Source organism: Periplaneta americana, chromosome 16 (genome assembly GCF_040183065.1).
Source record: "Periplaneta americana isolate PAMFEO1 chromosome 16, P.americana_PAMFEO1_priV1, whole genome shotgun sequence".
Lineage (NCBI taxonomy): Eukaryota > Metazoa > Arthropoda > Insecta > Blattodea > Blattidae > Periplaneta > Periplaneta americana.
This window is the reverse complement of record NC_091132.1, coordinates 23,575,476-23,598,405: the sequence shown is the minus strand read 5'-3', so window position 1 is coordinate 23,598,405 and position 22,930 is coordinate 23,575,476. Positions and strand designations below refer to the sequence as shown.

Genomic DNA, 22,930 nt, shown 5'->3' with positions numbered 1-22,930 from the left:
AACTTCTGTGTTTCATTTTCTCTTTGTGAAGAAGCGCGAGTATTGTGTCACCTGCATAGTTTATTATCTCATTTCAAACTATATACATTAATTTATCAGAACAGAAATTATTAATCATTTGATATATTAACGTAGTTTTGCCGTCTTTAGATATAAGTTAGTTCATCAGTTTCAATTTTGAGGTCTCTTTAAGGAAGAACTTTAGTTTTGTGAGAATAGTGATTGAGTTTTTTCGAGAAAATAATTTGATAGTAACATTACTGATTTTACTAAGAAGTATAAATAAATGATGCGGGAAAATAAATTTTTCGAGATTCTAACAGAAATACAGAATTTTAGCAACATTCAGACCGAAAAGTGGTTTTCGACGTGTCGTCTTTCTGTGTACATCTGGCAATTTATTCTAAAGTATTCGACAAGTTTTGCTCGTACTTTCTGCAAGATAACCCATCGATATTAAATATATTACATTTTTTTAAATCAATATGATTTATGGATTCCGCGTCAGCCGTCCGGTTTTGTCTCTTTCGTCCTGTAAAACATATTTAATACCGTACTGTATGAAATAAGTAAATATGAATAATAAAATAAATAAATAAGTAATAGTAATAATAATAATAATAATAATAATAATAATAATAATAATAATTTATTTATTCATTCTGGCGAAGTTAAGGCCATCAGGCCTTCTCTTCCAATTACATAAATAAATAATAATTTATTTATTCATTCTGGTGAAGTTAAGGCCATCAGGCCTTCTCTTCCATTTAAATAAATAAATAAATAAATAGTTGATAATAAATTTAATTAATGAAAATATATACGAAATTGATAAATAGTAAAAATAAATGAAGCATCATTTTAGGCCTATTTAACCAAATTTAAATGTAGGCTATTGCTCAATGTGACTACCTTCTTCTTCCAAACATTTCTTGTACCTTCGGTTAAAGCAATGCAATGAAATGTCATTAACCCTTTCGCCCATAACGTCTTTGTTTACAATTATTTTTTTCTGACACATAGACCTTGTAGACCCCTTATAACGAAGTTTATAAGTGTGCGATTGTGAAACGAAAGCCATTTCACTTTCTTTATTCGCCACACACTAACTCTAACTCACAACATAATGTCACAGTGAATACAACACGGGACCAACATCCACACTATTCCGAATTGGGTTGTTAACTGCTGTCGTCAAACCTTCCCACAAAAATTCCTGATATTGTGTGCGCAGTTGAGAGTTCCACCAGTCGATGGATTCCACGGTATAGCAGTAGGTTATTTTTACGACTCTTTATCAACATCTGAGCTTATTTAGCGTCTGAATGGGATGAAGGTGATAATGAGGGTGAAATGAGTCCGGTGTCCAACACCGAAAGTTACCCAGCATTTGCTCATATTGGGTTGAGGGAAAACCCCTGAAAAAACCTCAACCAGGTAACTTGTCCCGACCGGGAATCGAACCGGGGCCACCTGGTTTCGCGGAAAGACGCGCTAACCGTTACTCCACAGTTGTGGACTCTTACGGTGTATCTTAAGCTCACGCTGTTTAATAAATTAATAATATACATAGGCCTATCTAATTAGCCTCTACCTCTAGCCGTAAAATTCTTGTAGGAAATAATTGCGGCTAAAATACTTACACCAGAGCGTTTGTTTTGTAAAATTAAGTTACGGAAACACAGTAGAGGAGATACTTAATTTTTCTGCATTAACCTAAAGTTTTGTCTCCAATTTAAAAGTATTCAGCAAACTTCAGGGCTTAAAATGACAATGCAAATTAATTGGTAAATTAAATGTGGATAAATTTCAGAACACGGATTCCTTCCTTTCCCTCTTAATTCAAAATTTCAACCTTGTGCACAAAAAATAAATTATTGTCACTGAAAAGTGCATGATGATGCGGCATTCGACAGACGCAGACAAATCTGCTCTTTGTAGTACTCGTATTTCAAGATATAATTGTCAGTGAGGAATCCGTATACAGAAATTTTTCCTTAAATATAACCCTAGCCGTACGGGACTACAGTAAAATTAGAATACTAGCTTTTTGTAGGTAAACTTCACATTCGCATATACGATTCAGAGTTCGTGTTTTGTTCTCACAAGTAATTTAAAACCCGTGTAGAACCGTCCGAAGTGGGTCTTTCCAAGGGATTTGATCCTTTTAACCCCGGCATTTAGCAGTGCAAGTTTACAGATAACTATTATGTATGCTGTTCTTATACTGTATATGCGGGTTAATGTCCAATATAGATTGTTTTACGGCTTTTCCTCGAAATCATATCATTTCTCGTACTTAATGGTAATAAAAAAAAACTGACTAGTTCACACTAGTCATGTAATATGCAATGAGGTGGGCGAGACCTCATTCATATTCGATACATATATAATGTTAACAGTTTTCACAAGCTGTTGTTGAATATGGCCACAAAGTCATTTAATATGCGCTCCTGTATATATATATATATGACGTGTATCGTCTTAAATGCAGGTAGTAAGGTCGTAACATAATACTACGAGAGGATTTCGGCCGGCGTCGTGGATCGTGTCCCGGCATGGCTCAGTTGTTTAAGAGCACTCAGCGCGCACAGCTGTGAGGTCCTGGGTTCGATTCCCGGTGCCGGTACGAATTTTTCTCGTACTTAATGGTAATAAAATAAACTGACTAGTTCACACTAGTCATGTAATATGCAATGAGGTGGGCGAGACCTCATTCATATTCGATACATATATTGGTTACTTGATTAACAAGTGATATATTTGTATCATCATTACAAATCCCTAATACGTTTTAACATCTCTATCAATTTTAAATACCGATTTTCATAAAGAGAATAATGATATTAGCAATAGTCATGAATTGCAAATAACTAGCTGTTTTACGTGACTTTGTGCAAAACTAATTTTATCTACTTAAAATCGTGCAATTTGGAAATTAAATCAGAAGTCTTGAAGTAATGTTTCCGAAATCACACCTGCTCCTAGATCGCACCACTATGCTTGAAAATTCAACTAAATTAGTTTACCTTACGGTGTACCGGTAGTCTCGTAAACCGCACTATTATGACGTTGCCAATATTGCTCGATTTCTTATGTGGAACTGTGCATGATATTGCAACCACTCACTCACTATACGTAGACTATATGTACAGTATATGTGCGACTGTTTCACGTAGTCCATGATATTTGTAGATTTAGTTTACAGCAGACGGGAATGAACGAAGGAGTGTGTGGGAAGTGGTGTTCAGAATTCATGGATCGTCATTGACAAGGATTGCAGAGACTGTAAAATAAGATTGAATAACGTAGAAAGGAAATGCAGCATTCTAAACAAAACGAAATACATTTTGTCGGTGAATTATTTAGTTTATTGACATAAATATTCATATGAAATTAATATTGTAAATCTAGGTCCGATTTTGTGAACCTGTAGTTCGATTTGGGAGGTACAAGCTACGCTCCACTTGTATGCTTATCTAACGTCCTCATTTTCGAAACGATGATGGTAATAATTTACAAAAAATGTACTTAAGATAGGGAAAATGTTGTAGTGCCCTACAATATAAAAAGCTTACTACATGAACGATGAAAGAGTAATGGAACGGAGAACATGCACTTCGGTACATTAAAATAATATTTACGGCATGAATTCTCTGGTTTGTGAATTATAAGATTTTATGTGAAAATTATTATGATATAGGCAACCTTACGTTTGGGAGAGTAAAATTGTGCTTTTCTATGCAATGTAAATTTATTTTATTTTAGTAGGTTATTTTACGACGCTTTATCAACCGCTTAGGTTATTTAGCGTCTGAATGAGATGAAAGTGATAATGGCGGTGAAATGAGTCCGGGGTCCATCACCGAAAGTTGAGGAAAAACCCCGGAAGGAGCCTCAACCAGGTAACTTTCCCCGAATCGAACCCGGGCCACCTGGTTTCGCGGCTAGACGCGCTAACCGTTAATCCACAGGTGTGGACTATGCAATGTAAAAACCGAAAGCTGTCTCTTTGTTGCTATATAACTTATACAATAAAAATGATTGTGTATATATATATATATATATATATATATATATATATATATTCTTTTAATAGAGAAAGGAGCATCTTCTGCGGACCTCTGGAAAAAGAACTGAGAAAGAGACTAGTAAAGTGAGTAAAGTGCTTTGTGTGGAGTGTGATATTGTATGGGGCAGAAACATGGACATTACGACGAAGTGAAGAGAAACGAATAGACGCATTTGAAATGTGGATATGGAGAAGAATGGAATGTGTGAAGTGGACAGACAGAATAAGAAATGAAATTGTGTTGGAAAGAGTGGGCGAAGAAAGAATGATGCTGAAACTGATGAGAAAGAGGAAAAGGAATTGGCTGGTTCACTGGTTGAGAGGAAACTGCCTACTGAAAGATGCACTGGAAGGAATGGTGAACGAGAGAAGAGTTCGGGGTAGAAGAAGATATCAGATGATAGACGAAATTAAGATTATGTGGATCATATGAGGAGACAAAGAGGAAGGCAGAAAATTGGAAACACTGCAGAATGCAGAATGCTGGGTTTGCAGTGAAAGACCTGCACTATGAGTGAAATGAAAATATATATATATATATATATATATATATATATATATATATATATATATATATATATATCATTAGGCGATAATCGGAGAAAATGAACTACGAAAAGGAGTGAATAGAATTGGAATAGTGAATTGTTGCAGTAAACGTAGAAGGTAAGTTATAATTGGAACGTTTGTGCCAAGTCATATCACCGTTTTTGAGTCTCACGGATACAGGAGAGGATTTTGATATATCGCCTCTGAATGCTGACGTCGCTCGCCGGCCAGTCGTTCCACATTTTCCATTTTGGCCGCACGTGCTCCGCTAATGGAAGCTCTTCTCGTTGGTAGATTCAGAGACCCTCCATTATGAATTATTCCGACATCATATCCGATTGTTCAATCTTTTACTCGTTCATTATCCCGTAATGGAGCAGAAGTGCTGACATGACACGTGCCACTAGGAGGAAAGAAATCAGTCGGGACACACGAGATATTGAATTTTCATAATTAGATATAAAAGTGCTTTCAGCGATTAAGGCTCAGCTTTCAAGCTACGTAGGAGATACGGTCCGTGGGTTCGAATCCATCTTACAGTATGAATGTCAGTGTGTTGATAACATTGCCTTAATGTGCAGGCATCATGCTGACCATGTTAAGGGTCCCATACACGCAAAGACTTATCGGAAACTTGTCTGTTCAGTTATGTCTCCCCAAGGCAAATCTGAGTTAAATGATTGACCATACACGCCCAGACTTACCTCCGAGGCTTGTAATTCAGAAAGAAGTAGTTGAAATCAATTTCCTGTGGAGAAATGTGGTCATCCGAGAAATAATATTCCGCCATAGTTCTTCGTTTATAGAAGTATTTGAGAATGGTATCTCAGATCTGTACTTCCATAGCTTTCCGCCATTTCGCTACAGAGAACTGCTTAAAAGGAATCGTTGAAGAAATCGTCGACCACATGCTCATCGTATCGTTTGTTTCTGTGTTTACTTTTTCTCCCGCTTAGTTTGGAGACCGCTGCAGTCGGAAAAATTCAAGCAGACGGTGGACTCTTGAGACTTACTTCAAGGGCGAAAGTCTTAATACTTTTCGCCCATACAGTCTATGGGGATTTGCCTGTGAATTTAGGTTCGTACAGACTTACCTGTTACCTCTGTGTAAGTCTCTGCGTGTCCTTCAGACGTTGCAACGTCTGTTTTTATCTTGTCATAACAATCTTCTTTCAGAGGCACAGCTTTATTTTGTTTGTTGATGCACTCTTCTCTTTTTAAATTTCTTGAATTCATCGCTGCTTCGACTCCATCTAATCATGTTTTCTTTAGGCGACCTATTTTTATTCTTTCCTTTGGTACCAATCCATTAGTAGACTAGTCTCTGTTCTGACTTCATCATATGTCATATACAAGGTGTACAGGAAGAATATACACCACTTCAGAAGGATATTGTTTGGGTTAATCTACATCGCTTGAACTGGGTAGGCCTATGCCTACTTATATCCGAAGTCTAACAGTTGTGTGATTACTGACGGGAGAAACATAGGCTCGAGAGAAGGCTGTAGGCTTGTAATTCAACGTTTGTAGTTCACTTTCATGTGTTAAATTATTGAAAGCAATAGTTTATGCTGTTTTAAAACATTTATTTACGTTAATTCGAAACTTAGTAATGTTCTTCCTTCTGAATAATTTCGAGGGAAAAATTGTTCCGGGGCCGGGTATCGAACCCGGGACCTTTGGTTAAACGTACCAACGCTCTCCCACTGAGCTACCCGGGAACTCTACCCGACACCGATCCAATTTTTTCCTCTATATCCACAGACCTCAAAGTGGGCTGACAACCGTCAAGCAACCAACATTTGAGTGCACACTAACTCTGTGTGACTTTAAATTGTGGTTTTCTGTTACGTACAGTGACGTGTATTATGCAAATTAAGCTTTCAGGAATAACTCCCTGTAATATTAATTTTTAATAATTTCGAGGGAAAAATTGTTCCGGGGCCGGGTATCGAACCCGGGACCTTTGGTTAAACGTACCAACGCTCTCCCGGCCCCGGAACAATTTTTACCTCGAAATTATTCAAATTAACTTTACAGGGAGTTATTTCTGAAAGCTTAATTTGCATTCTTCCTTCTATTTAACCTCATCCTTTCCTATCAACTTACACTCAAATTCTGTGGAGGGTATAGGCCCTATAGCTATGGACTAACACTTGACAAGCACACATTTCGGATCTCCCTGGTTGTGTAGTCATCACGGCACAGGACATAGCTGAGACGACACAGGACAACACATGACAAGGGACAAACCCAGCCCCATGGACTGAACATAAATATCTTCCATTGCTCATGCCGGGAATCGAACCACGGACCGCTTAGTTGGGAAGCGAACACGTCCGAATCAAACTAAACAACAATAGTAATATGCGTTACAAGAGCGGTATGTTGAAGTCTTCATGTTCGAGAAAAAGTTTGAAAAAGCGAAACATAGTTGACCTTTTTTAATTTCCGAGAATTGAAAGAAAACATAGGCCTACCGCTCGTGTATCGTACATTATTTTGTGCGAAGATCGTTTATTACATACTTGAAAGAGGAATTTCTAATTAGTTGCAATGAAATCTCCATCTTGGTTTCTGTTCAATGACGGCAAATTTGCAAAACAAAAATATCTATCTTCAACATTGTTGCTTTAAAATGTTTTCTGTGCTTACTATATTCCAGCAGACCGTGATATACATCTGTCTTTTTTTTTCCCCAGTCTATGATGAGTCTGGAATCTTGTTGATTTTTTCACGGCTTCCTTAATGTTACTTGCATCACGAATGCAGTAACTTTAGTGGAGTTGTAGAGTTTACTTAATTTTTGCAAATATTTAAAAACAATAATTAACAGTGCAATTTAGGTGAAATTGCAGTGGTAAGTTTCCAATTTATAATTATTACTATATTGAACGTCTCTAAAAATAATATGTTAAAAGCCTAAAGCAGTAAAATCAATATGTCACTTAAGCGGTAAGAAGAGGAAATTGTTATGTGTTAGGTTGGGAATACTGAATTTGGAATTTTAGACTTACCGCGGATTGGTTTTGTGCGGAAACCAAGCAAATACGCACGATCTCGCACAAAATAAGTAATGATACGGATAGTATCACTGAGCTTACATTTCTTATTGATTCCATATACTGTAAGGTTGGCAGTACAGTTTGAGTTAATGCAATCCAGCCGCGGCCGCGTTCAGGAAGAAAGTCATCCATTACCAGCCCGTTCCCTGAGCAACGAATGAATGCAAGGAAGAGGGGGCTGAGAAAAGCTGAATATGTGAGCTCCAAGCCCGTTGGCCACTTGCCTCACTCCGAGTTTCTCTATTTCACAAAAGGAACTCTAGAAAATCTTGATACAGTACAGTTAAGTGTGTGATAAATTGATAATTAGTTGTCTTAAATATTTTAAATACTCTACTAGAATATGAAGTATCACTGAAACTGATTTGAAATTTACATAAACCGTTCAGTGTTCCCCTTCATCTGCTTTCTATTTTCTACTCTCGTGAACAGAAACTAAATAGTCGAAGTAATACGTGTAGCCACCGGTGTAGCTCAACCGTCTGCCTATCCGAAGTTGTGGTCGGGCGCGAGTTTGATTTCCAGTTTGGCTGATTACCTGGTTGGGTTTTTCCCGGAGTTGCCCCAACCGTAAGGCAAATGTCAGGTAATCTATGGCGAAGTCGCCCTGAGTGGCACAGTTGGTATAGCGCTGTGCCCTAGGTTGCGGGTTCGATCCCGGCTCAGGTCGATGGCATTTACAGTAAGTGTGCTTAAATGCGACAAACTCATGTCACTAGATTTAGTGGCATGTAAAAGAACTCCTGCGAGACAAAATTCCGGTACACCGGCGACGCTGATATAACCTCGGCAGTTGCCAGCGTCGTTAAATAAACCATAATTTAAATTTAATTTCTATGGCGAATTCTCGACCTCATCTCACCAAATACCATCTCGCTATCACCAATCTCAAAGACGCTAAATAACCTAGTAGTTGATAGAACGTTATTAAATAACCAACTAAAAATCAATCGTGATTTTATTCTTTAAGGCCTTCATTTAAACCCCATGTTACCTGTAGAGTGACATGTAATGCGTGGTTCAACTTCATTGTAGTGCCGTGACACATTGAAGGGATTTAGTTTAATCCAAATTACATTTTCCTGAAGTGTTGTAGATGTCTTGTGAAGTGCCATACATACACACAGGGTTATTCACTAGTTCCTTCCTTTTCAGCTTCAAGCAGCTCTCAAAATTGCGGTACCTGCTCTTTCTAGGAGATTTCAACGCAGAGTTAGATAGGAAACTTCCATACCTCTAGGACAGGGCTGGACAGCAAGAGCGGATTCTACTCTCTCACGGGGAGTCATATGATTTCTATTCATCCTCTTTCTTCTCCGCCGAACACCGCGCAGCGTTGATTCCTGACGGATGAATATTAAGCGTCCCCGTTTAGAGTCTAGTTCCGCTCCCGATGCCCAGCCCTGCTCTAGGATGAATTATATGCGCCTTCTTCATGTTATTGGGCTTCCGACGAACTTCAGCACCAATTGGCATTACCCATTAGCCTATCTCTTTTTGTTTTAAAAATGATACTCAGCGAAACACCTATGATAGGTTAGGTTGCACTCACAAAAGTAATAAGATATTATGTTTGTTTACTTGTAAGTGATCTGTTAGTGTTGAAAGTAAAAGCGGTTTGCTCTCCAGTGTATGTACAACTCCTTTCCAACATATTAATAATAATAATATTAATAGTAGTAGTAGTAATAATAATAATAATAATAATAATAATAATAATAATAATAATAATGATTTATTTTAGCTGGCAGAGTTAAGGCCGTAAGGCCTTCTCTTCCACTCAATCAGCAAAAAGTATATATACATATGCATAAACTTACAAAGAATTCAACAATTTGATTTAGATGAGAGTTACATGTATACAAGAGTTATTTACGAATTAAACAACAAAATACTATGAACTATTAATTAAACACTGAAATAAACTGTGTAGCAGGATTAAACTAAAATACATAGAATGTTAATATATTTCAAATAGTATTTGATAATAGAAAGAAATTATTATGGAACAAATTTGAAAATACAGCACAATCAGGATGATGTCTAAAGAAAGAAGTAACAATGTAGTCAGTGATAGTTTAAATCAGTATGACTGGAATGAAATGCTAATAAGGTTATCTTTTAAGCTGTTCTTAAAGGTGTTTATTGTCTTGCAGCCCTTAATACTTTGTGACAAGGAATTCCATTGACGCGAGGTGGATACTGTAAAAGATGAGGAATAACAAGATGTTCTATGAAGAGGTATAGCCTACTTAGCGTGCCACAGATAAGTGATCTGGTATTTACGTCGTGGTTAGAGTATAGATAAGAGAAACGAGACGAAAGGTAATTTGATGTTGAGGTGTGCAGAATTCGAAAGAGTAAAGACAAAGAGTGTAAAGTTCTGCGTTCTTTAAGTCGGAGCCACGAAAGACTTGCGAAGGACGGTGATATGTGATCATATCGTTGGATGTTGCATACGTATCTGACGCACATATTCTGAGCTCGCTGTAACTTGACTGACAGTTCAGAACTTATGCCTGAAAAATCTTAAAGTGTCGACTCTAATGGAATTGCAACCTGTAATTATTTGTTCTTTCAATGTACCTTCCATTGTGCCTCCCCGTGAATGAAGATAATATCCACGTATTATTTGTTGCTAATCATTATTCTTTTTTATTTAATTAAAACGAATCCAATCAATGTTCTAACTTATAGTAGATGTGAAATTTCTTGAACAGTGCAAAATCTATGACAAATAAGTTCCTGAAATATTTAATCGTTCCCAATAAAAAGTTCCTTGTTATTGACCGTAAGAAAGGAATTGGTGTGGTCATTGACACAACTGTTCGATTTTTAGACAATGAAGAACAGCCATTATAAGTATATGAAGAGAAAAGATATTACTTCTAGGTGTCGAACCTTGACCTGGCATCTCTACTCTGAAGCTGGTAATGGAATTGGCCGACTTCGTAATATTATCTAATGGTATCTAATGATGTATTTGAAACGGAAATATGAAGGGGTCTTAGTTCCGTCTTTGTCCACTACAAATTTTATATCAACCCTCGGGATTCGAACTCGGGTTACCAACGTGAAAATCCGACGCTGTAGCCTTTCGGATAACCGTACGCCATAATATCCAAACAATATGACTCTCATTGTGAAGTAGTTGTGTGTGTTTTTTTTATCCGTTGTGATACATAACCCAATTTTATTTTTACCTATCCAATGGGTATTTCGTTTAATATGATATGATGTACCAATTTCCGTTCATTTCTGCGCTGATCATTGAGATAATTACAGACTTCAGGCTATTTGCATGGAAAACTTCATTATCACGGGAAAATGTTCTAGGAAACTGATGGGCAAAACAATTTCATGATGTTTTTCGGGAATCGAAGCCGAATGCTCTCCGTGAAAAGTTGGTCACCTTTTCGTGCATAGAAAATATTGTAATTATGAGAAAATAGATTTTCCGATTCGAATGAACACTCACTCACGTTGTGAAGTGTTTTGAACAAATTTAGACTTTTTTTTACTCGAATTTTTATGTAGTTTGTGTTTGCGATGAATTGCCTGAAGATTTTTTGAACATGAGAAGTATTTTGTTAATTCGTTACATTTTTTTGTTTTGTTTTGTTCTGACCTCACTGCTGGTCGAAGTACCAGCGTGCTTAATCCTTGTGAGAAAAGTTCGGTTTGTTTTCTGAAACGCACACCTGTATCGGACGTGCTGTCCTGATTCGGTCCGTGATAGATAATTCGTTGAAACTGGAATGTGGTTATTTTACGATATTCTAGGAATCAGTGCAACAAATTACATGGAAATATGTAGTCTCCTGTGATTTATTTCAGTTGTGATTGCAGCTTGTGATAGATCTGCTTGATCTATTTTCCCTTTTGACATGACAATTTTAAGTTGATTCCTAGTATCAAAATATATAATTATTTTTTTTCCGGCAGTTTGTAAGTTCTCTTAACAACTTTCAACTTGTTATGAAATGTCGTTCTCCTTTTCGCCAGCTGAACTTGACTGATATTTGAGTTGCTTCACTTGGACCAGATGTTTCTGTCATTGATTTCGGGGTCTTGGGGAAACGTTAATCACGTCCTCAGGATGTACGTTGATGCAACATGTGCTGAGGAACATTTGCCAGATGTATATGACGGTATGTTCCGCCTCACCACACACACACACACACACACACACACACACACACACACACACACACACACACACACACACACACACACACACTACAATATTCCAATATTTGTACGTGTTTGGTTAGTAGGCTTTATTAGGAATATTTTGTTTGTTTTCAAAGGGGAGTTATTTTGTTATTTCATTATGCCTGTTAATTTAATTTATCTTGCATTTGTTTTTACAATTATCTATCCACCTCGGGTGTTTGATTTACATTTTAAAATAGTGTCCTTGTACATATTAAAAAATGTATGTATATATGCAGTATTATGTGGATGTTTTCAGAGTTATATTTGATTACGTGCGTGTAATTACATTTATAGATTAACGCACGAAAAGGAAATATACATTGGTTACAGGTTATACAGTATGCAGGCAGTATTGTGGAACTATACTTTCTTTTTACGCTTTTTGTATAGTGCTCTCATCTTACGAAGAAACTAGATTACAGCGGAACCCCTGCGTAGATTTTTCTACGTGTCGTGCTTTCACCGGCGTGGAGCTGTTCCGGTAATACCGATAAATCAAGACATTTAGCAACTATGGAGTAAAATAGTTCACGAATTTAAATTATTATTAAAAGTAATATTCCACCTATGCTACGCTGATGATGTTGTTTTGATGGCGGGTACTGAGGACGACTTGCAGAGATTATTATATAGATTCTGTCTTGGTTGCCGAAAGTAGAGTATGAAAATATCACTAACAAAAACTAAATCAATGATTATAAATAAACTCCCTTTAAGATATAAGTTAGAACTAGAAAGAAGATGATTGAAGAAGTGGTGGCAATAAAATATCTAGGTGCTGAGATAACCAGATGGGGAGCTTTGCAGAATGAAGTCGTATATCAGACCAATAAAGCAGACAGAATAGCGGGCCGCATGGATGATATTATATGGAAAAATAAATACTTAAATAAAGATACTAAGGCAAGAATCTATAAAGCAGTAGTACGCCCAATATCGACCTATGCTTCTGAGGCAAGAGCGGATACTTCTAGAACGAAACAGATTTTAGAGACAAATGAGATTAATACTTTAAGGAAAATCGTGCATATAACTAGAAGAGACAAGCAGTAGTACGCCCAATATCGACCTATGCTTCTGAGGCAAGAGCGGATATTTCTAGAATGAAACAGATTTCAGAGACAAAAATGAGATTAATATTTTAAGGAAAATCGTGCATAAAACTAGAAGAGACAAGGTTAGAAGTGAAGAGATTAGAAGACAGTTAAACAAGGTGGATAGACGAACTGAATGGAACAACATGTATGCCGCATGGCATTGGATATAATTGTATGCGTAACAAGGGACAGTTTACCTGTGGAGAGAAACAGATCGCCTGGAAGACTGAAAAAGAAATGGAGAGACTCCTAATTTCTGGATGGAAAAGGCTGTAGGCCTAGTATAACGAGAAGAAGAAGAATAAAAAGAAAATATTCCACCAAATAAATTCGCTGTTCAACCGTATACTTCATTTTCCAATCGATTACTTAATACACAAGCAACAATCACAGACACGTTCCGATACAATTCTCAGAAGAAACTGCTGGGATGTTTTATAGAACTGGCTTCCCACGCTGCGGTCGGGAGAGCAGGAAGTCGGCCGGCGGCGGAAGATGCGAAGTTTCCTTGTAAAATGAGAGCACTGTATAATGTAGATAAGAAACTATGTAGGTACCAAGCTTTTCGAGGGCCAGACTCGAGATGGATTCATTCACTTTGTGCGTCTGTATATGCTATATTTGTTCCAGTTTCATACGTGGTATTCGTAAAGCCGATGCTGGCAGACGGACCGTCCTGCCTAAGTCTTGAGAGGCGCAGGACGTATACCTTATACGTCCTGTAGTTAGAATCCTGAGCCCTTAAATATTGCATTAGCATCAAATACCCATATTACTCCCAAGACTTCACCTAGTCTAACTGTGACTATTCCGGATGATAGATGAAGTGAGGGGGAGTTGGATTGAATTTTAAGGAGGCCACTACGACCCGCACTGTGACCTTATTAGATCTATTGCTCTGATCCTCAAGCTAGACGCATTCCATCCAATGGCGTACTGAGGGGTTATAAAATGGGACTCGTGCTTCTAGACTGCGATAGGACAAGGGTTCTAATCCCGCTTGATTGGTTTCGTTTAGGTTTTCTTTCCTCAGCTATAAGCTGAATGGCAGATAATCCCATATCGGATCCACGGACTCATCTGGTCAAATGCCATCTCGCTACTAGCAATTTCACTGACAGGCAGTATCGTTAAATATCCGATTAAAGATGTCAGAAATGAAACGAGAGAGATTTTAATATATTTTTGTTTGTTTGTTTTGAAAGTAAAGTGCATGTAACATGGTAGGGGCCTAAACATTCTTGGAATAGTTGGGATTGAACAGACAAAAACTTGAAAATGTCATAAAGAAGGAATATCAGAATATCAAGCTTCCGCAACGATTGTGTCACAAAACATTATGAATCTACATATTATTTTTTATCTCATTTCTTATTAAGGGGAGGCAGAGGTGAATATCTCAAAATCCACAAAATTTATCCGATTTGTCTGAAATTGATCATGGATACTAAGTATTTATTAGTAATGGACATACCAAGTTTCAACTTTCTAAGTACAATAGTTCTGTAAATATTAATAATTTTATAAAACTTTATATCGTTTGATATAAAATGCTCCATGCACCATATTGTAAGACATTTTCAATATTTCTTTTTATTTATATGTTCAGAGAAGGTATATAAATAATGCTAAGTATTAGTTTATTATGGGAATAATATAGTAATACAGTTATCTTGGTTTTAATTTCATACTTTTAAGGACACAAAGTCAAAAACTAATATCGGAATATAAAAATAAAGATAATAAAAATGGAAAAAAAGCAAATTTTCATTTTTTCTTTAGTTTTGTTCGAAAATTTCACCTCTGCTTCCCCTTAAACCCATTTCACTGCAGAGCTGTGTTTGGGTTTTAGTTGTATGCAGATAATTTTATACGATGAAAGAGTAATGGAACGGAGAAAAATTCCCTCCGGCGCCGGGATTTGAACCCGGGTTTTCAGCTCTATGTGCTGATGCTTTATCCACTAAGCCACACCGGATACAACTCCGACGCCGGTTAGAATCGTCTCAGATTAAGCTCCAACTCTTGGGTTCCCTCTAGTGGCCGCCCTCTGCACTAACTATGAACGCAGGACCGAAGTCCACACATGTGCTGAGGTGCACTCGGTATGAGTGACTAGTTGGCCGGGATCCGACGGAATATGCGCCGTCTTAAATCACGAAGTGATTTACGCATATCATATATATTATTTTAATGTACCGAAGTACATATGATATTTCCATGCAGATATTCTGCGTCATCATACGATGAAAGAGTAATGGAACGGAGAAAAATTCTCTCCGGCGCCGGGATTTGAACTCGGGTTTTCAGCTCTACGTGCTGATGCTTTATGTTGTACAGTCTTAGAAAAACGGTTTGTCCCATAAATACTTTTCAAGTCCCAGAAAAGAGGCAGTGCGCATGATCAGAGGACGAGCCCCCTGGTTCATAAGAGAAGGACTAGTTGTAATAAAATTAGTTTTGTTTCGTTGTATGTCTGATCATGCGCAATGCCTCCTTTCTGGGACTCAAAGTATCTGTACGTCGAAACGTTTTCCTAAGACTGTACGTATAAACATAATATTCTTAATATTAATTCTTGGTTTAGTAATAAAAACCGGTATGGTTATATATTACAACTAAACATAAAAATTCGTCAGCAAGTGTAGGATATATATTGCTCATAACTATTTCCAAACTATAACCTCTTGAAAATTGATTTATAAGCTATAGAATGGTTTGTATTAGCATAATTTCTTTAATGTTATACCGTAGAAGATCAAATTTTATAGCACATTAATCAAAATACATTTTTAAAAAGTATGGTAATTTTACTAGGTTTTCCAATTGAAATCAAGGTAAACTTTATATGGATTCAAGAGATTCTTCATGCAAGCAAAAATATCGTCTTTGACTTAGAATTTTAAATTGAGCCAAGTTTACCACGTCCAATTAATATCAAACTCAGGACAGAGTTGAGTATACTGTACGCGAATATAAATAGTTGTAAACTGTAAGTGCTTTGTTAGGGATCCAGCAGTGGTTTCTTGCCATCTCGCACTTCAGTATGTTTGTAATTCGGCTTTCAGTGTTTTTATAACGAGTGATGGCGGGACATTATCATAACTAGTGACCGAGCACGCTCCCTGTTTTGTCAGCTCACCAGCTTTGTCATTTATTAATGCTCCTATATGACCTCGGACCTACTTTAAATGTATGCGATTAGAACATGTTTGCACTAATTATTGTAGGTACAGCGATTTCTCTTAAAATAATTAACGTACTTTGTTCATATTAAATATCGAGTCAATTTATTTGGAAACGATGTACTTGAAAATATATATATATATATATATATATATATATATATATATATATATATATATATATTAAATATCAATACATCTGTTTAATAAATAAAAATTAAAAAATTCTGTGAACTCGAAATCTTTCTTAACGATTAATTGTATTTTTTTAATTGGTTATTTAACGACGCTGCATCAACTACTAGGTTATTTAGCATCGTTGAGATTGGTGATAGCGAGATGATATTTGGCGAGATGAGGCCGAGGATTCGCCATAGATTACCTTGCATTCACATTACGGTTGGGGAAAACCTCGGAAAAAACCCAACCAGGTAATCAGCCCAAGCGGGGATCGAACCCGCGCCCGAACGCAACTTCAGACCGACAGGCAAGCGCCTTAACCGACTGAGCCACGCCAGTGGCTTTACTTGTATTTATTTGTTTGCTTTTTGTATAGATTAAATAATGAAATGTGTTGAGCAGTGTATTGCCAGATTCCCAAGTTTCGGAGAAGTTGTATTGCTATACAGAATTATTTATAATTTTCGTTGCGAATTTTTATAGTGTACGCAAAAGTCACCACAGCGCACTTAGTTAAAACTGCGAACGACAAACTCCGGCATGGTCACAAAAACTACACTCAGATAATACGAACTTCCCTTACTAAGACTGTGTAAATTTCATCTAAGAGACTATGTAAACTCCAGCACCAACTTAGGCCTACTTACTTACTTACAAATGGCTTTTAGAAAACCTGGAGGTTCATTGCCGCCCTCACATAAGCTCGCCATCGGTCCTTATCCTGAGCAAGATTAATCGAGTCTCTAGAATCATATCCCACCTCCCTCAAATTCACTTTAATATTATCCTCCCATCTACGTCCCGGCCTCCGCATAGATCTTTTCCCTCCGGTCTCCCAACTAACACTCTGTAGGCATTTCTGAATTCACCCATATGTGCTACATGCCCTGTCCATGTCAAACGTCTGGATTTAATGTTCCTAATTATGTCAGGACAAATTCAATTGGCTAGATCATGTAAGAAGAATGGAAAATTCAAGAATCCCAAAAATTATGATGCAATATAAACCCAGAGGACATCGTCGACCAGGAAGACCTTTAAGAAGACTGCTAGATGGGGCCGAAACAGGTCTACAGAGGCCTAATTCGTGAAGGATGATGATGATGATGATGATGATGAATTATGTCAGGTGAAGAATACAATGCGTGCAGTTCTGCGTTGTGTAACTTTCTCCATTGTCCTGTAACTTCATCCCTCTTAGACTCAGATAATTTCCTAAGCACCTTATTCTCGAATACCCTTAACCTCTGTTTCTCAGAATTATAACATTTTCCTTCCCACTTTACCAGACTGAGGACTGGCTATGCGCAATGCATAGGTGTGGTTAAAAATGTTTGGTGACTCATGTAATGTGACTTGTGGTATTATCCAACATGTAATTGAGAGTATACAAGAATTAAAATGTTTGTTATGTCTTTTATAATATTCTTACGAAGTTACTTCCTTATTTTATTTAAATGTGAGGCGTCGCCCTCGGTAGCGTAGTTGGTATAACGCTGGCCTTCTATGCTTGAGGTTGCGGGTTCGATCCTGGCCCAGGTCGATGGCATTTAAGTGTGTTTAAATGCGACAAGCTCATGTCAGTAGATTTACTGGCCTGTAAAAGAATTCCTGCGGGACAAAATTCCGGCACACCATCTACGCTGATATAACCTCTGCAATTGCGAGGGTCGCTAAATAAACCATAATTTTTAAATTTTTAAATGTGAGGCTTTTTTGACGAAATAAAGCTGAATATTTCTTTTTCCAAGAATAGCCGACGCAAATGTGCAATACATTGGTTTTAGTTTTTTTTTTCCTTTATATTTTTCTTAACGGGAACTTCTTATTGCTTCGGATCTTTATGTAGTTTTTTGTACTTGAAATTATAATATAGTGCTTATGAATTTGAATACGTCCGGAGATGCATTCAAATGCATTTGTAGTATTTTTCAGTTCGTCAGTATCTTCATATCCGTACAATACAGGGGAAATAATTATTAAAAATATAGTCACAAAATTCAGTTAATTTATCACAGTGAGGTTTGGAAGCCATGAAGTCATCTTTGAGAGATTCGTCTAGCTCTTGAATTGGTAAAACACGAACGAGTCAAGGAAATTAAGTAAACAATTTCCACGTCTTAATACAGACGTGGACAAATTATTAACAAAATTGACGATTTCTTATGATAATTGTATTTACAAAATTTGACTTTTCAATTTAGAGTACAGTTGAAAATTTTGCATATTTCCTTCATTACAGAAGACAGAAATATGCAAAAATGTCAACTGTAGTTTAAATTGAAGTGTCAGGTTTTGTAAAAATATATAATAAAAATCTTCAATTTTGCTAATAATTTGTAAATTAGCAAAAATGTCAACTGCATTGAAGAGTCAAATTTTGTAAAAATACAAAAACAAAAATCTTCAGTTTTGCTAATAATTTGGAAATATCCAAAATGTCAACTGTGGTCCAAAGTGAAGAATCGAATTTTCTAAAAATGTACAATAAAAACCTTCAGTTTTGCTAATAATTTGTAAATATGCAAAAATATCAAATGTAGTCCAAATTGAGGAGTTAAATTTTGAAAATATACAATACAAATCTTCAATTTTGCTAATAATTTGGAAATACACAAAAATGTCAACTGTAGTCTAAATTGAAGAATCATATTTTGTAAAAATATATAATAAAACTCTTCAATTTTGCTAATAATTTGGAAATACACAAAAATGTCAACTGTAGTCTAAATTGAAGAATCATATTTTGTAAAAATACGTAATAAAAATCTTCAATTTTGCTAATAATTTGTAAATTAGCAAAAATGTCAACTGCATTGAAGAGTCAAATTTTGTAAAAATACAAAAGCAAAAATCTTCAGTTTTGCTAATAATTTGGAAATATTCAAAATGTCAACTGTGGTCGAAATTGAAGAATCGAATTTTCTAAAAATATACAATAAAAACCTTCAGTTTTGCTAATAATTTGTAAATATGCAAAAATATCAAATGTAGTCCAAATTGAGGAGTTAAATTTTGAAAAATATACAATACAAATCTTCAGTTTTGCTAATAATTTGGAAATACACAAAAATGTCAACTGTAGTCTAAATTGAAGAATCATATTTTGTAAAAATATATAATAAAACTCTTCAATTTTGCTAATAATTTGGAAATACACAAAAATGTCAACTGTAGTCTAAATTGAAGAATCATATTTTGTAAAAATATACAATACAAATCTTCAATTTTGCTAATAATTTGGAAATACACAAAAATGTCAACTGTAGTCTAAATTGAAGAATCATATTTTGTAAAAATATATAATAAAAATCTTCAATTTTGCTAATAATTTGTCCACGTCTGTACTTTGCAGAGAACACTTACAGCCCTAGATCGCAAAATTTACGATGCCGATTTTGACATAAGTGGAAAGTACAACGTATAATACTATTGGGGAAAAATTCACATACAACACTGTATAATAATAATAATAATAATAATAATAATAATAATAATAATAATAATAATAATAAAAAAAGCCGTAAATCCCCAGTGGGGCAAGGCCTCCTGCTTGGGCAGGGCTGGCTCAAGTCTTGAACATCAGAAGAGCCGACCTGATGGTCTATTTACATTCCTAGTTCTTTGTCCACAATTTCACTAGCACTGGTTGTTGCTGCCGCTCAAAGTTGGTTGACTGCGTCCTTCCACTGTGATCTTTGGCGTCCTATTCTGGTCCACAGTCTTCCTAGCTGCAACTTGAACTCGTCCCCCCATCTGGTTCTCGGTCGTCCACGGTTTCTCCAGCCAATTCTTGGATCCCACAGTGTCGCCGTGTGTGCCCATCTGGTAGGTTGCATTCGTACCACGTGTCCTCCCCAGCGCCATTTCATCCTATTAACAGTGTGACCACGTCCTCTACGCCGCTTCGTCGCCGTACTCCTTCGTTTCTGGTTCTGTCCTTCAGGCTTATTCCGAGTATTTTCCTTTCCATTCTTCTTTGGCATCTTCCTAATTTTAATGCCTGTTTCTTGGTGAGCGACCAGGATTGCGCCCCATACAGAAGTACAGGTGCAATGCAGCTGTTGTAGACCTGCACTGTATAGATTGTTCAAAATCGGAAACAATGACTGAACGCTGAAAATTTAAACCCTTCGATTTACAAATGCCTTGGATGAAAATCGAGCTGGTTCCAATACCAAGGCTAATAGCATTTCTATCTTTAGTGCTTAAAAATCCTAGTCCCAGCAATAACTTTCAGTGTGGGAGTTCTGTTACATTTTCACCCTCAAAAACCGCTTGCTAGACTTTACATACTGTAGCCTATGTGGGATGTTTGTGCTCTTTAAAAAAAAGGGAGAACTATGCCAGAGTTTACTGTAATCCATTAAAGCAGGTACACTCATTACACCTAATGGACGAGCGCGTCATTGTTACAGAATTAAATCTCATTTGCAACACACTTGTTAAGCGTGGGTAAGCTTGTGAATGCCGAGTTTCATAAATAGAAATATACTTGCAGATATTTATATAAATTTGCAATTAATTAATTGCAAGTATCTACTTAAACCGTATGATGTATAAATTAAGTAACATGGCTTATCTTTTGAATAATACATTGAAATGAATTGATATTATCAAAATTGACTTCCTTGCCACAGCAGAACCGCCTTCCTCTGTGTTGAAACGAATAAATACAGTATTTAACTATCAAGATAGAGAATATCGGTACAGATTGTCTAGCCTGAGTTTAATTTAAATCGTGAAGGAGTTATAAAATGCGAGAAAGAAGACAGTCATTTTATCCTGATATATTAGAAAAGTTCTTACGGTGTAATGACAAGTTATGTAACTGAAGATGTAGACATTATAGCCTAGAGTGGGTATTGAATGAGCGATTGGAGAATATGAAATATGCTGCTGTTATTTGTTTAATGTCCCACAGATTCTTAGATTATTTAGTGAACTGTCCGAAGACAGGTTTCAACCCCTTAAGTGACACCAATACGGCATCACTGATGAGGCAACTAAGCCAGGAGATACTGGGTAGGATAGCCAGTTACTTTTCCTCTCCATTGCATAATCGCTGATTAGTAACATGTTGCAGAGTCCAAGATACACCGTGTCTTATAGGGATCGAGAAATAGGTAATAATTTCAAGTGTAAATAATGGTTTATTAACATATTTAACATATCTGTTACATAACTTGATGTAAAGACTCTCCGAGTTTCGGAGAATGCTCAATGCAACTCGGTGTGTGCGTCTTGAGTTGCTCTGCAGACATCTAAACGGTATTCAATCTCCCGCCACATGCTCTGTAGCATTTGTGGAGTCGCTAGCGCAGCTACATTTGTGATGCTTTGCCTCAGTTCCTCCAAAGTGTTAGCCTTGCCTTTTTTTTGGTACAGAGTATCCTTCATAAAACCCCAGAAAAAAAAAGACCAAGGGAATCAAATCGGGTTACCTGGGTGGCCAGGCAAGAGATCCTCGTCTTCCGATCCATCTATCGGAAATAGATGCACATTCTTTATCAAATTCTTTGAATTTGAATAGCAAGATGGAGAGGAGGAGTGGGATGACTATTCGAGCTGAATCTCCTGCATAGCCGTTTTGATGAATTGTGAATTGAAATAGGTCACATTATTTATCTGACAACATAATAGCAAACGGGTAAGTCTCAGAGAAAAAAAATCCCGCCTTAGAAGGAAATAATTCGAGGCGGATTAACTCACATATTTTTGTACTTAATAATGGAAGAAATTATTTCAGTTGTAGAACGACTTCAATATTAATAATAATATGGCTTGAAAACATACATTTAATATGTTGTGAAAATGATGCACCTCTTGTGACAGAAACTAGAGATTTATTGCAGTAGTTTCTTCTGCAGTGTACTCAATTATGTGATTAATTTGATCTGAGCTTATGTACAACAAGAACTAAAGGATTGACCCTCTCTTTGGAATCATACCTGTAAGTTAAACATTCGTAAGACTGTGAATAAGTAATTTTCTGTAATTATCTTGGTGTTAAACTGATGAGCAGTGAAGGTCTAACGCTAGATAGAACAAACAAGAAAGCGTGAAGAATTTCATACTGTCTCAGGGATACTTACATAGTCTAATTAATTGATGTTTGAGAAAAGAAGCTTAATTATATATTTATTTATTTTCTTTATTTATTCCGGTGGAGTTGAGGCCACCAGGCCTTCTCTTCCACACCACAAGGAATACCTGTTTAGCTGCAAATACAACAGTTTTGGACAGCAGCAGTTACTAGAAAAGTGAGGCAAATAGTAAACACCACAAAATTAATACACTCAACAGAAGTATTGAGAAACAAAATTCGACAATATTTTTTTAACATTGTGAAGATCTGAGTGGAATTTGCATGTCTAAAAACATTCGAAGATTGGGCCATAGTTCTAGACAACTTACCTGTGGGAAGACGCGCCCATCTACGTCAGAGGAATAAGTAGAGGAGGGAGCGACTTTCTAGAGTTAGCAGGTACTAGGCCAATGTAGGGAATAAGGGCATCATAGAAACACAGAATCAACACCTAAATTATATTCAGGCTTTGTGTA

At 36.5% G+C, this 22,930-nt stretch overlaps 1 protein-coding gene and 1 non-coding gene across 8 annotated transcripts in view; one reads left to right on the top strand and one right to left on the bottom strand.

Moving 5' to 3' along the window:
- fry (Protein furry) overlaps positions 1-22,930 on the top strand; it is a 719,047-nt gene that overhangs the window by 253,047 nt on the left and 443,070 nt on the right. The gene's annotated exons all lie outside the window — the stretch shown is intronic.
- On the bottom strand, positions 14,908-14,979 carry TRNAY-AUA (transfer RNA tyrosine (anticodon AUA)). The gene has a single exon. It is a non-coding gene; the product is annotated as a tRNA-Tyr (tRNA).